Raw genomic sequence first — 14873 nt, 5'->3', positions numbered from 1 at the left:
CTGATACCCCTCCAAGGATATAATACTGTATTTTCCACTAAGTAAGACCTCAATAAGTCTATCTTGAATTTAACTGAATTGTTGTTGTTGCTCTTTTGCTAATCTTCTACATTTGGGAGAATCAGAAGGTAGCTGTTGCAATTTTTATGGTCACTTGGTTTTAATAAAATCTTATATCATGTACTTGAGTTACACTTTACCCTGAGGAATGCTGACAATAAAGCAATAAATTTTATTTATCAATCTATGTTCTCCAGAGAGAAGGCAAGTCTTCATTTGAAGGTAAGCTGACATATGTACATTTAAATTTCAAAAAGAGAATCACTGTCCATTTATACTTTTGAAAATCTGGACACTTAAAAAGCAAATTGGGATGTCTTTCAGGAAAAATCACTTCAGAAGGCACTACTTAAGAATAGACAGCTTATTCTGACCCTGAATCTTTTAAATACCAAAATTTAAGAAACAGTTACAACAATTAGTTATTATAAAACTCTTCTCCCTAATTCTAGCTCTCTAGATTATAGTTAATGAAATAAAAGCATTTATTGAAAATAAGAACAAATTTCTGACAGGTTCAATCTGTAGCCCTCTGACCCACTGGACACTAAATTCATTCCAAAAATGAGTAAGTTTATCTAGCAATGTCAAGCTGCCAATCAAGTTATCATTCATCTATCTAGAACTGTCAAGTTTGATAAGAGAAACAACTATTAAAAGGAGAATTGATAAGAACCATGGGGGAACTACTAAAATGGCCTTTTGGAAATGGAGTCCTTTAAGAGATGCTCTATAGGGCACTTCAAATGCCTATCTTTATTTCCTCACTCGAAATCAATATTTAAGAATCTTTTTTCTTGAATCTCAAGATCTGAACTCCAGATTTCTTGGATTCAAATCTTGATCTTTTCTTATGAAAGCTTTATTTGGAGAAATGTGAGAATTGTGGCAAACCCATCTCCATCATTATATCTTCCAATGAAGTGGAATCTACTACTAGCCCTGCATGAAACTGCTCTGCTCTTCATCAAAAATCCATTATCACATTTCCTCTTCCAGCTATGACTTAATCAAAACCAGTCATATTCTTTTGTGTCTACTCAAGTTCTACTGGTTTTTTTTTTTGAAACAACACAAGTACTTTGGCTCTTTTAGAATATACATAAATATATACGTCTCTGAATTTACAATGGTGGATATTAGGTTTAACTGAAAAAATCATCTTCATGGGAGAATAGATCTCAAAAGTATGCATAAAAGAGGTTTTCATGGCTTCTACAATTGTTGTGTTAGAGTTAATTAGTGTCAGCATGAGCTACTAGCAAAAGGTAATAGTATCCTGGCTATAACATACATTTCTCATAAGTTAATTCGAATATTAAGCACTGGTCCTCTGTAACCATTGAATATGAGTTTGTTCCAAAACTGAAAGGAATTATTAGTTTTAAAAACCAAGAAAGCAAATAGACGAATAAAAATGGTGACGTATTCCTCCATCTTTCCCCATAATACTAGATTAGATAATATTTTGCCTTTTATCTAAAAGCTTTAATAATGCATTGTATGACCAACCTTTAAAAAAAAACAGTTGAACTCGTCTTTGACTTTAGCTGCATTTTATCAATGAGCAATACATCATGCAAATACATTTTAGAAATTAGACCCTGTATTCCGTTATGCATGTACACATTTACAGCTCGATGATAAACCTGTCTGCACCTCTGCAGGTTGGACTTATAAATCAATGCTTCTTGTAAAAATATTATATTCCTATTTGAAATTACTGGGGCTCTATATCTTGTTCTCTGGTTCCTCCAAAGAAATATGAGTTCCCACGAAGGGAAAGGACACAAATATTTGATTTAAGGTAAAATGTACTTTTTCCTTTATTATACGATACTGAGTTACATGGGTTAGATTATGTACTAAATTCTCCACTAATAAAAGACTTAGAACAATAGTTTCTCCCACAGGTCGAACTCTCATTGATGTGAGCCCTACAACTTCCTTAATTACTTTGAGAAGCATACTTGAATAAAGTTGTACTGAAATAACCTATTTATCTACCACTCTGTAACTATAAACTTGTTCAGGAAAAAGTTAACTCATCAGGCTTGGGCTTCTCTCCACATTCCAAAGAAAGGTCTGTCTTTCTGACTAGCCCTTGCCCTGGCTCCTAAGAGAAGACCTCTGAGCCCTTGGAATAATCTGTCTGGTAAGAATATCTGTGTATGTTACACTGTATCAGTTTGACCCAGGGCCAGGGATGGGGGTCTGAGCACATGAGGTGAGTCTTGGGGATGCCTACATGACATAACCCCAATGAAAAGCCAATAGGTCACCAAGGCTTGGGTGAAGTTCCCTGATTGGCAAAAGTTGACACATCATTTCAGGAGAATTAAGCACTTCCCCAGGTAACTCCACAGGGAGGAAATACCCAGAAGCTTGTCAGTGGTTCCCCCTAGACTTTGCCCCACAAGCACTTTTCATTTTGCTGATTTTAATCCGTATCCTTTCACTGTAAAAAACCACAACTGTGAATATAACTAACAGTTTTCTGAATCCTGTGAGCCCTTCAATCCTCATGCCTAAGGGTGGTCTTGGGGACCCTCAACACAAAACCTACTGCCAGTTTTTAAAAGAAATAAATGTACTGATTTCAGTCAGGTTCCCATTACCCTGCACTGGGAATTCTAATCAGGATTTGGAGACTTACTCAGCCACTTTGCAAGCTTTTCTGATTGCTCTCCAAACCTGCTGACATGGCCATATCCCCCTGTCTGCCATATTCCATACTTTGATATATGGCTGAATTTTTAACTTGCTGGTACAAGAGATGGTCTATCATCAAAAATATTGGAAATAGGGAACCCTACTACATTGTTGATCAGAATGTAAATTGGTGCAGCCACTATGGAAAACAGTCTGGAGGTGCCTTAAAAAACTAAAAACAGAGTTACCACATTATCCTACAATCCCACTCATAGGCATATATCTGGAGAAAACTCTAATTCAAAAAAATACATGCACCCCAATGTTTACAGCAGTACTATTTATAAAAGCGAAGACAAGGAAGCAACCTAAATGTCCACTGACAGATGACTGGATAAAGAAGATGTGGGGTGGGGGTGTGTGTGTGTATGTATGTGTATATATACCTATACACACACACACACACATTACTCAGCCATAAAAAAGAATGAAATAGTGACGTTTGCAGCAACATGGATGGACCTAGAGATTATCATACTAAGTGAAGTCAACAAGAGAAAGACAAACACTGTATGATATCGCTTTTATGTGGGATCTAAAATATGATATAAATGAACTTATTTACAAACAGAAACAGACTCACAGACATAGAAAACAAATCTATGATTACCAAAGGGAAAAAGAGAGGGGAGGGATAAATTAGGAGTTAGGGATTAGCAGAAACTACTATATATAAAATAAACAACAACGTCCTACTGTACAGCACAGGGAACTATATTCAATATCTTATAATAATCTATAATGGAAAAGAATATGAAAAAGCATATATATATATATCTGAATCACTATGTTGTACATCAGAAACTAACAATATTATAAATCAACTATACTTCAATTAAAAATAAAATTAAAATAAAAAACAATGGGAAAAAATTTGTCTTCAGAGAGTGATTAAGGAGTAATTACAAATAAGAGAATATAAATTTACAGAGAATAGGATTTGGGGACTTCAAGATACATAAATCCCACCAAAAATATTCATTATGGCTAGAACTAAAGAATTTGCCCCTTACCATTGACTTTAAAAAGTTCTCTCCCTCTAAGGTTGAGAGTCAGCCATCACTTCATTATGCTATTTAGGCAATACTGGGATTTTTCTGAGCAACTTTATTTCAACTGGATACATGCTTCTTAGAATCTATATAATCCAATAGCTATTTTAATTTTATTCATAAATCTTGAGTATCCATATATTACTTTATTTAGACTCAATTAATCCTTCACACTAAAAATTGATCATGAAAATCAATTAATACTGATCATTTATTCTAATTAAATGATGTTTTAAAATCATAGGTATATAGCCTTTAGTGATTCTAAATGATATCAATTTCTGTCTTTTTCTGTGTTGTTGATATGGACTTGTTGATTTTTCTATTGACTGAAAAATTACAACATCTCTCCCAAGATTTTTAAAAACTTTTCCAGGCAAACTAAGATTGAGGACCAGTAAAATGTATTTGAAATTGAGTATCATAATACCATAGTCTTTTTTTTTTTTAAAGCCTGGGTCTTAGTTTCCTAGTATAAGCAGAAAAACAGAAACATAAAATCTTCCTCTCTTCACCAAAAATAAACAACCTAGGGGTTGTTATTTAAATATTAATATTAATAAATAAAGGTAATAGCAATTATTGAATGGTATGGGTGCATATAACTAACTTCCCTTCGTCAGTTCCATCTTTCATACATTAGTATAAAGTCAAGCCTGAAGCTATAAAGGAACAAATGATGATTATATATGCAAGATTCTGGAAAATAGTGAGGGTGTTTCCTCACTATTTAGAAAGAAGAGAAAGAAAAGTCTCAATTCAGGGACAGGAAGCTATGATTTACATAATGAACATGGCCAAGAGACCTATAAAGAAGCAAGACTTAGATGGCAGAAAAATCACATTGGCTTTACTCCAAGACACCAGGCACATCCCTGGAAAATTCTGATGTGCTGGAATATAACAGTATGTACTTTTCCCAGAGCCAGAATCAGTGCGGTATTTGGCTTTCCTACTTACACTTGGAACATGGAATTCTTTTTCTCAAATTCCATCAGGGTTTCATTTATGTTTAGCACCTGCATACAGCCCAGAGGCTCTAAGAAGGACTTTTTATTTATGGATAGCAATTGCCCAACAATATAGCCATTTTGTAACTAAATGTATTCATTTTGATAATCTACATATTATTTAATATCTGGCAATTATGGAGATCAAAGTGTCACACTTACATATCTTTAAAAAGTTTCTACAAATTCTCCACCATCATAAATAGGGAGAAACTGCTCAGCAGTGTCATATACAATGATAAAAGTTCATCAATAATCAAATCTATCAGCAGGGTTAAGAACCCAGCTCTGAAGTATGAATTCTAGCTCTATCATTTACTAGCTCTGAGACACTTAGTAAGCAATAATATCTTCAAACAGTAGTTTTCTCATCTGTAAATAGGAGGAATAATTTTAGGTAACATAAAATGAAGGTGAAAGTGAAGAACATATTGGATGTAAAACCACAGTGAAGTGTTCAATAAAAGTTAATGTGGCAGGATGGAGGCAATGAATATGAGGTCTACACCCCTTCCTCTCCCTCTTTGCCAGTCACGCGGGAAACTGGGTGGGAAAAGGTAACTAAGTCAGTATATGCAAATTCCCAGAACAAAACCATAAAACACAACAAAGACCTTCTCTCCCAGGGCCTCCACCCCTGAGAGAAGACAGGATCTAGTAAGCAAAATAGCAGGTACAAGTGGACATAGATGAGAGTGCTATGATGGGAGAAAAGGGTGAGAGATTCCTAAGAGGAGGGAATGTTCGAAGATAGGAAAGGACGACAGATAAGAGTTAGTGCTAACAAAATCCTCAGATATCCATAAATTGAGAGAAGTATGAATAAAGATTGAAATTTTTACCTGAAGCATGTTTTTATTTTTGGTTTGTTTTTTGTTTTTTCTTTAAATGCAGCAAGTTCCAGGACTGGATATGCGGGGTGATAGATTACAGAGATAATGAGTTGAATTGTATCTTTCCAAAATTTGTATTTTGAAGCCCTAAATCCCAGTACTTCAGAATGTGACTATGTTTAAAGATAGGGCCTTTAAAGAAGTGATTAAAGTCAAAATGAGGCCCTTAGGGTAGGGCTCTAATCCAATCTGAGTTCCATTAGAAGAGGAAATTTGAAAACACAGAACACAGGTGGGAAGCATGAGTAAAGACTATGTGAGGACACAGCACAAGGCAGCCATGAGCAAGCCAAAGAGAAAGGCTTCAGGAGACTCAAACCTGCAGACACCTTGAACTCAAACTTCTAGGCTCCAGAACTGTAAGAAAATTTACTTCTGTTCTTTAAATCACCTCGTCTGTGGAACTGTATGGCAGCTAAAGTAAACTAATACTAGAGGTACATATATTTATTAGCTACACAGGGGCTTAATGTGAAAGTAGTGGGAAAAGGGGGTTGCCTGGAATCAGACTGATTGGGTTTGACTTCTCACATCAAACTGGTTCCACTACTTTCTGATATGACCTTAAGCAAGTTATTCACTCTTTCTGCACCTCAATTTCTTCATTAAAAAAAAAAAAACAGTATTACAATGATGTCGGTTTCATCAGATTGTTGTCAGGATTAAATGAGATAGAATAATACCTAGAACAGTGACTGGCATATAGTATTGATCAATGATCTTATTTAACTATTTATATTATCTGTTTTTCTGACCTTCAGCATATTCAAAGACCATGGCAGCAATACAGAGAGAGTCTCTGGATCAGCAGAAGCAATTTTAGCTGTGGGGTTATTAGAAGGGACAGCTTACTCCAAGTCACAAACATCTACAGCTCTTAGTTTACTGAAGTGATAATGAGAAAGGGTCTTCTCATTTAATGATATCCAAAGATTGGGATTCATTGGAAGAAATGTATTGAGTAAAGAAATTTGGATACAAATTAAGTTAAAGAGGCAAGAAGAACAATGTACTCTGGCTTTCTAAATTTTTAAATTCTGAAATATGTTTGTTGATATCATTTTTAATAACTAGATTTTTTACTTTTATATTAGTTTGCAGTTCCAGATGCCATTCTCAGCACTTTACATGTATTAACTTATTAAATTCTCTTTATAAACATATGTAATAGATAAAATTTATAAATGAAGAGACAGTTACAGAGAGAGGTTCAATAACATGCTCAAGGTTAAGAGCTAGCAAGTAGCAGTCAGAATTTGAATGCTGGTGGTCTGGGACCAGAATCCACCCTTTTATTTATCCTTTATACCACTTCACAAGTTTATTAGGCAGAAAACTTTTTTTTCTCAAATATATTTAACTCAAAGTGTTTATTCCCAGGATGCTACAGTGCTATCATTAATTAGGAAAAAGTGGTATGGATCACTCATTTGAGTATTAAACAAGTATAAATGCCTAATATCATAGTGATTAATAGTAAGATCTCCACTCTTGGGCTTATATCCCAGATCTATATAAATCTAGCACAAGTTATACATGCTGATCTATTTGAAATTGCTAAAGACCATTTTCAAGATATCTTGAGCACAGGTGACAGGACAGGAAAATCAGATTATATACTGAGAACATTAATGTGCCATTTTCCTAGAGCATATATGGTAAACTAAAGAAGTGGAAGTATGTCTGGAAAGGCAGGTTTAAGGTCAGCTTGAAAAGACCCTTGACTGAGTTCCAAGAACCCAAGTTATGATTTTTAAAATGAAAATTATCATTGGTTCTCAAGCAAGAGGTTAAGTTAATCAGAGTGTCCTGAATGGGATGTGCAGGAGAAATTGAAATTGGGGTTATAAACAGGAACACCACTACAATACTTCCAGGTATTGGACAATAAGGATCCAACTTGGTTTGTAGCAACAGCCATGTAAAAATAGAAAACAATGAAAAAGGTGTCACAAAAGAAAGTCATATTTTGTCACTCACTAAAAATGGAGAGAGAAAGAAGACTGAGGTTCCTCCAGTCTGAGTTCATTGGCTCATTCAGGTGCTATCAAGAGAAAAATGGCAGGAAGAGAAGATCCTGGTTTTAACAAAGATAAAGAGTTTGATTTTATGAAATAAAACGGCAGTTTGTTTTCCACCCATATAAATACATATCTATCATTTCTACCTCAGGAAAGTAAAGTTCTAATGATTTAAAACAAGAGACCAAGGAGAAACATATTTGAATTAAACATACATAAATTCAATAGCCAAGACATGGAAACAACCTAAATGTCCATCTACAGATGACTGGATAAAGAAGCTGTGGTATATTTATACAATGGAATACTATTAAGCCATAAAAATGGCAACATAATACCATTTGCAGCAACATGGATGTCCCTGGAGAATGTCATTCTAAGTGAAGTTAGCCAGAAAGAGAAAGAAAAATACCATATGATATCACTCAATGTGGACTCAAAAAAAAAAAAAAAAACAGAAGACACATGAACTTAAATACTGAAACAGACTCAGAGACATAGAATACAAACTTGTGGTTGCCAAGGGGGCTGGGGGGTGGGTAGGGACAGACTGGGATTTCGAGATTTATAGATACTGGCAGGTATATATAGAATAGATAAACAAGTTTATACTGTATAGCACAGGGAAATATCAAGATCTTGTAGTAGCTCATGATGAAAAGATTATGAAAACAAATACATGTATATTCATGTATGACTGAAAAACTGTGCTGTGCCCCAGAAATGGACACATTGTAAACTAACTATAACTCAATAGAAAGAAAGGAGGGAAGGAAGGGAGAAAGGAAGGGAGGAAGTGGGGGGGGAGAGAGAGAGAGAAGGAGAGAAAGAGAAAAAGAGAAAGAGAAAGACTGAACATTATTTGATTTAAAGTGACCCAAGCCAACACAAAGAGATTGCTCCTTCAGGCGAACCACTAGCTATTGACACAAATTACTATTTGACAAGGGATTAGAAAAAAAAAGAGTCCAAAGGAAAAAATTTAAATGTAAACAATGCTTTAATCCTCTTCCTTTCTGCTTTTTGCTAGGTGCTTTACAAATTGTGAGTTAACTTTGTTTCCAGAGTTTTAAAAAACAGTTGCTCGTTATTAACTATTTCTAGAGGTACTTTGCACTAGGGCCAAATTTCCAACATTGTATTTGTACAGATAATTTAATTTAGGTGACTTGGGAATTAGTCTTCAAATTAGAACTGGTTTTAAAATATTGACATCAAGTTAATGAGATTTTGTCAAATTTTTAGGAATTTCAGAAACAGACTGTGTAAAAGTCTGTTTCTGAAACAAATACTGAGGATTATTTGCAAAAAACTTCAGCAGAATCTCCAGAGTTGTGTTTTTTTTGTTTCTTTTGTTTTTTTGTTTTTTTAAGTCATTATGCTTCTACAGAAGCCAGCATAGTCTCTGGAGCTTTAACAGATGACATTCTTCACTTTGCCAGCAAAGTAGTGCAGGATGTATCACAGACCAGTAAATTACTGGAGCAGAGCACTAAACGGGGCCCTGAAAAAGTTAATGTACCTTTCTAAATGCCAAATTTTTACAAAATGGCTTATTTAAAAAGATAGATGTCAACCCAGAGTACTATACGCATTAAATTCCTTAATAACAGATTTTACATAATATAAAAGTAATAAAGGAAAGTAAATACATTTTGGGAAAAAAGTTGATTTTTCTGCCTTCTCGGGAAAAAGGAAAGTCTGATAAAACCATTAAAACTTTTGACCCACTCCCTAAAATATAATTAAAATAGAGTAATATTAGTAATATTAGTAATTTCTGCATTTTAGTATTTGAGATTAGTCAAAGCACAAGAACAAAGGCTGTTTTTAATTGCTCCAATAATAAAGCAATATTACATATATGTATATATTATATACTCAGTTGCTTATATTATTATTGCATTGCATGTATTATTGCTTGTATATATTCCCATTTGAAACTCATTACTTCTTTAAAATATGTAATTTTGTATTTTCAGGTAAAAATGGTGTATATGAGCTTGGAGGTCAGCAGATCAGGGTTCAAGTACTGGCTCCACTGCTTCCCAGTTTTGTGAATTTGGGCAAGTTACTTAGTCTCCCTAAACCTTATCTTCCTCATCTGTAAAATAATAATAATAGTAATTATCCCATAAGGCTGTTATAAATACTAAACAATTACTCTATGAAATCACTTATCATTGTGCTTGGATATAGTATACCCACAATATGTGCGGACTTTGACATTAACATCATTATGGTTCATTTCACTCCTCTCATTAAATTGTAACTATCCTTAAGGCAATGACTATACCATACTATGTTTTTGTAATTCTATGTATCATCTAACATTGCATCTATCACTCTCAGCCTGAGTGACTGCTTTTCAAAGATTCCCTCTCCTTTATCTTCTGTAGGAGTTACTGATATATTCTACCATTCCCTAGATTTGAGTATCTATAAAACTTACAAAGGCAGTGTAAAGCAGAACTGTCACTAAAATTTAGTTTGAAATCTGAAATCAGAAACACTGAGCCAGAAGCAAAAATAAATATTTTGTTCAAATAATAGGAAAGCTTTTCCCAAGCTAGTCTCAATTCCTCTGAGGTCCCTCCATACCAAAACCATAGTACTATGAACACACCTGGGCAAGTTTCGTCCTTTCACTCATCCTATAAAATACCATTACACTTCTATTGTCTTGGATAGGTTGTCTATTCATCTTCAATGTTCATCTTCTTTTCATTGATAATAGAAAAAAATTGCCTTTGTGAGTTTAGAAGATAAGACGTGCACATAAAACAATTTACAAGTTCTCTTGGAGGTGAGGCTCAGTATCCCTGATATAAATTTAATCCATTTATAGTCTAACATCTTTGGAAGGTAATTATACTTGTGACAGGGGAAGTCTAGTGGCTTCTTGCCTTGCTGCTTGCCTTTTCCTCTGCTTGGAATACCCTTTCCTCTCCCTTCAAAGTCACTCTTTGTCATCTTTCAGAATTAATTTCATGGATAACTTTCACAAGAAAATCCTTTTGAATCCCAAGATTGAATCAGATTCTCTTCATTCAATCATTAATTCAACAAATATTTGAGCATCCATATGTGCCAAGTACTATTCTATCCATGGAAATACAACAATGATCACATTAGCTATAATGCCTCCTAGTGATGACCTACCAAGGGAGGCAGAAAGAGAGATAAAGCATATAATATGCCATAGGGAACAGTAAAATACAAGATGGCAGAAAAATAAAGCAGGCTAGGGGTGGTTAGGGCATGACATCCTGACCATTGGGTAACTGCTATTAAATAGGATAGTTATGGAAAGCTTTAATGATACAGTGACATTTAAGTAGCAACCCCAAGGAAGTAAGGAAACATGGTTGGTGTATGTCCAGAGGAAGGGTGCTCCAGACTGAGAGAACAGCAAGTGCAGAAAGTCTGAGGCCAAAACATGCTTGAATGTGTTCAAAACTGAAAGGGATGCCCATATGCCTAGAGCTGGGTGGTCAGGGTCAGCATGGTGAGGAGAGACAGGCAGACATGTGAGGCCTTTCACCTTTCAGCCTTAGGACTCTAGCATTTACTGTGAGTCAAGAAGCCACTGGGGGCATCTGAGCAGAGGACTGCCATGATCTGACTTATGTTCTAGTGAATTAGTCTGATTTCTCTCTTAAGAATGGAGTATAGGTAAATCAGGCAGGAAGACGGCAGGTGAGTTAAAATTTTACAGTGGTTCAGAGGAAAGAAAATGGGGGCTCCCCATGTTTTGTTTTGTTTTGCAAGTTGACCATAAGTCTAGCCTGCCATTATCCTAATTGGTACATTTGTCTTGATACAACTGTAACTTCCTTAAGAGGAGAAACTGGTCTTACCAATGTATCATAAACATTTTACAAAAAGCTTGGCATATTATAGCACTCAATAAATATTTACTGAATAAATAACTGGACTAGCAGAGATTTTTTTTAAATTCAGACCCTGAAGAAGCCCAAATATCATGGACATTTTAATAGAAATATTCATGTGAAAAGTCATTTGGCATGATTCAGGGGAGGAGAAAAATATGAGTATTATCCTTCATTTTTTGAGATATTAGCCTTCAATTCTATTCAGTAAAAATGTAAAGGAATTAAAATTAGTAATGAGAGCCAACCCTACAAAGGCAAATAATAAAAGTAATGGATTTTGATAATTACATAAAATGAAAATCATAAATAATGTGGATAAAAATATAAAGTGATATTAATAAGTAAACATCTGTTGTATATTACTAAGGTCAATTGAGAAAAAAATCTAATTGTAAAATCTAATTGTAGTAAATATATCAATCAGTATTTTGGCAAAAAACATTTCAAAATTGAATGATAATGAAATGAGAAAATTTTTATGAATCAAGTAAGTTTTTAACATTCCAGACACGTACTGAACCACAAAAGTGTTTGTCTATGTATTAGTTTGCCATTGCTGCTGTAAGCAATTATCACAAACTTAATGAGTTAAAACCACACAAATTTACTATCATATTCCTATAGGTCAGAAGTCTGACACAGGTCTCAATGAGCTAAAATCAAAATGTCAGCAGTGCTGCATTTCTTTCTGGAGGCTATAGGGGACACTGTATCTCCTTGTCTTTTTCGAGCTTCTAGAAGATGCCCATTCCTTGATCCATGGGTCCCTTCTTCCATCTTCAAGGCCAGCAATGCAGAGTCCTTCTCACATTACATTCCTCTGACCTCTTCTGCCTCCTCCTTCCGCTTTTAAGGACTCTTGTAATTAAATTGGGCCCACCCAAGTAATCCAGGATAATTGCTCTAAAATAAGGTCAGCTGATTAGCAACTTTACTTCCACTTGCAACTTTAATTCCCCTTTCTTATGTAGAGTAACATATGTACATGTTGCAGGAATTAGGACATGTAATTTTTCAAGAAAGAAATACAAATGATCAATAGGCACATGAAAAAATGCTCAATATCACTAATTATCAGAGAAATGCAAATCAAAACTACAATAAGGTATTACCTCAAACAAGCCAGAATGACCATCATTCAAAAGTCCACAAATGACAAATGCTGGAGAGGCTGTGGAGAAAAGGGAACCCGCCTACACTGCTGGTGGGAATGCACTTTGGTGCAGCCACTGCGGAAAACAGTATGGAGATTCCTCAAAAGACTAGGAATAGACTTACCACATGACCCAGTAATCCCGCTCCTGGGCATATATCCAGAAGGAATCCTACTTCAAAAAGACACCTGCACCCCAATATTCATAGCAGCACTATTTACAATAGCCAAGACATGGAAACAGCCTAAATGTCCATCGACAGATGACTGGATAAGGACATGGACATCTTTGGGGAGCATCAGTCTACCTATCACATTGTAATACAAGTATTATTAATTGTATTAACATGTAAGATTAAATTAAAAAGACATTTAGAGAAACTTGGCATGTATGAAGGAAAAAATTACCATTAAAAAGAAAGAGACAAGAAATGTCAACATTAAACTTTACTGAAATTAACAATACTTAAAAAGAAAATCATATTTCAAAATTATTAGATCTACATTATAACTGTACCAAAATTCTGGGGAGTTTTAGGTATACTGTTTTGTTTATACAATCTCCACACTTTTGCAGGTAATATCTATCAATATTTATAAAACCTAACCAATTAAGAGAGTGAGAGAAGAATTAGCAAATGAGTTAGAAATAATATGCATTTCAATATGAGGTGCCCTTTTTCACCTACATAGCAGAGACTTTTTAAAGCTAATACTCAGTGCTTGAGAGGACACAGAGAAATGATTGTTCTCTCAAACTGGTGGTGACCAGTCAATTTGAGCATCCTTTCTGTAAAACAAATCAACAGCGTAAGCTTTTAAAGTCTCCTGTTTTACTCTAAAAATCCCATTTCTAAAATTCTATCCTAAGAAAAAAACAGAAGCCTAGAAAAGATATATAGAAAAGGATATTCATCACAGCAGATGTTATCAAGAGCAAAAATTTAAAATGACCTAAATTTTGATGCATCTGTGTGATGGCATACTATATAGTTAACAAAACTATGTTTTCAAAATTTTTAGCTAGATGACAAAATATGATGATAAATGAAAGGTGTTACAAGACTTATTGTATATGGAAAATGGTTTCAACTAAATGAAAATATACATGCATGGACAAGTAACTGGAAAAAAGTATTATGTGACTATTTCTAAGTGTTGTAGTTATGAGTAATATCTAATTCTTCTTTCTGCTCTTTTCCTAATTTTTAAGTGGACTTCTATAGCTTTTACTTTTAAACTAGCACACTTTAAAAAAAATAGTACCATGAATTCAAGTTAATAAGCCATATTTTAAAGGCAAATATTTTCTTATTTATTTCTGATACTTTCTCCTCTATCTCCAATCAAGTATGCAGTAACCACTGGAGTTAAGACTTTGATTTATATATCAAAAATTTTAAATAAAAAGAGGCAAAAGTTGCATCTACATTCCTTTCTTTTTTATTCATAACCTAAATTCTTCAAAGTACTAAATCCAATGCTATTTTGGATGTCCTTATTTAAGTTTCAAACAGATTCTATTTCCCATGAATTCTCCTACCTTACTCTCTAGCTAGACAGTAGGTAACCTATTCAGAAAAGACAGGACTTTTAGTTTTAACTCTGTAAGTCATTCTCCTAACTTTCAGATCTGTTGAAATATTATAGCATCCTATGATTTTCTGGCATATACAAAATTGGAAGGAGGGGTAAAACTATGGAGACAGTAAAAAGATCAGTAGTTGCAGGGGATGGGAGGTAGAAGGGAACAGACAAAGCTCAGAGGATTTTTAGGGCAGTGAAAATACTTTGTATGATATTATAATGATAGATACATGTCATTATACATTTGACTGAATGCATAAAATGTGCAATACTGAATGAACCATTATGTAAACTGTAGACTTTTAAGTGATAAAATGTGCAGGTTCATCAGTTGTAATGAATATAGGGAGTATAAGGGAAGTCTCTGTAACTTCCTCTTAATTTTGATGTGAACCTAAAACTGATCTAAAAGATAAAGTATTTTAAAAAATTGAAGGGGTAAAAGAAAAAAAGGAAATGTAAGTATATTCACACCTCCCTGTCAATTTA

Source organism: Vicugna pacos, chromosome 3, assembly GCF_048564905.1.
Source record: "Vicugna pacos chromosome 3, VicPac4, whole genome shotgun sequence".
Lineage (NCBI taxonomy): Eukaryota > Metazoa > Chordata > Mammalia > Artiodactyla > Camelidae > Vicugna > Vicugna pacos.
The sequence above is the reverse complement of the archived record's forward strand: the minus strand, read 5'-3'. Positions refer to the sequence as shown.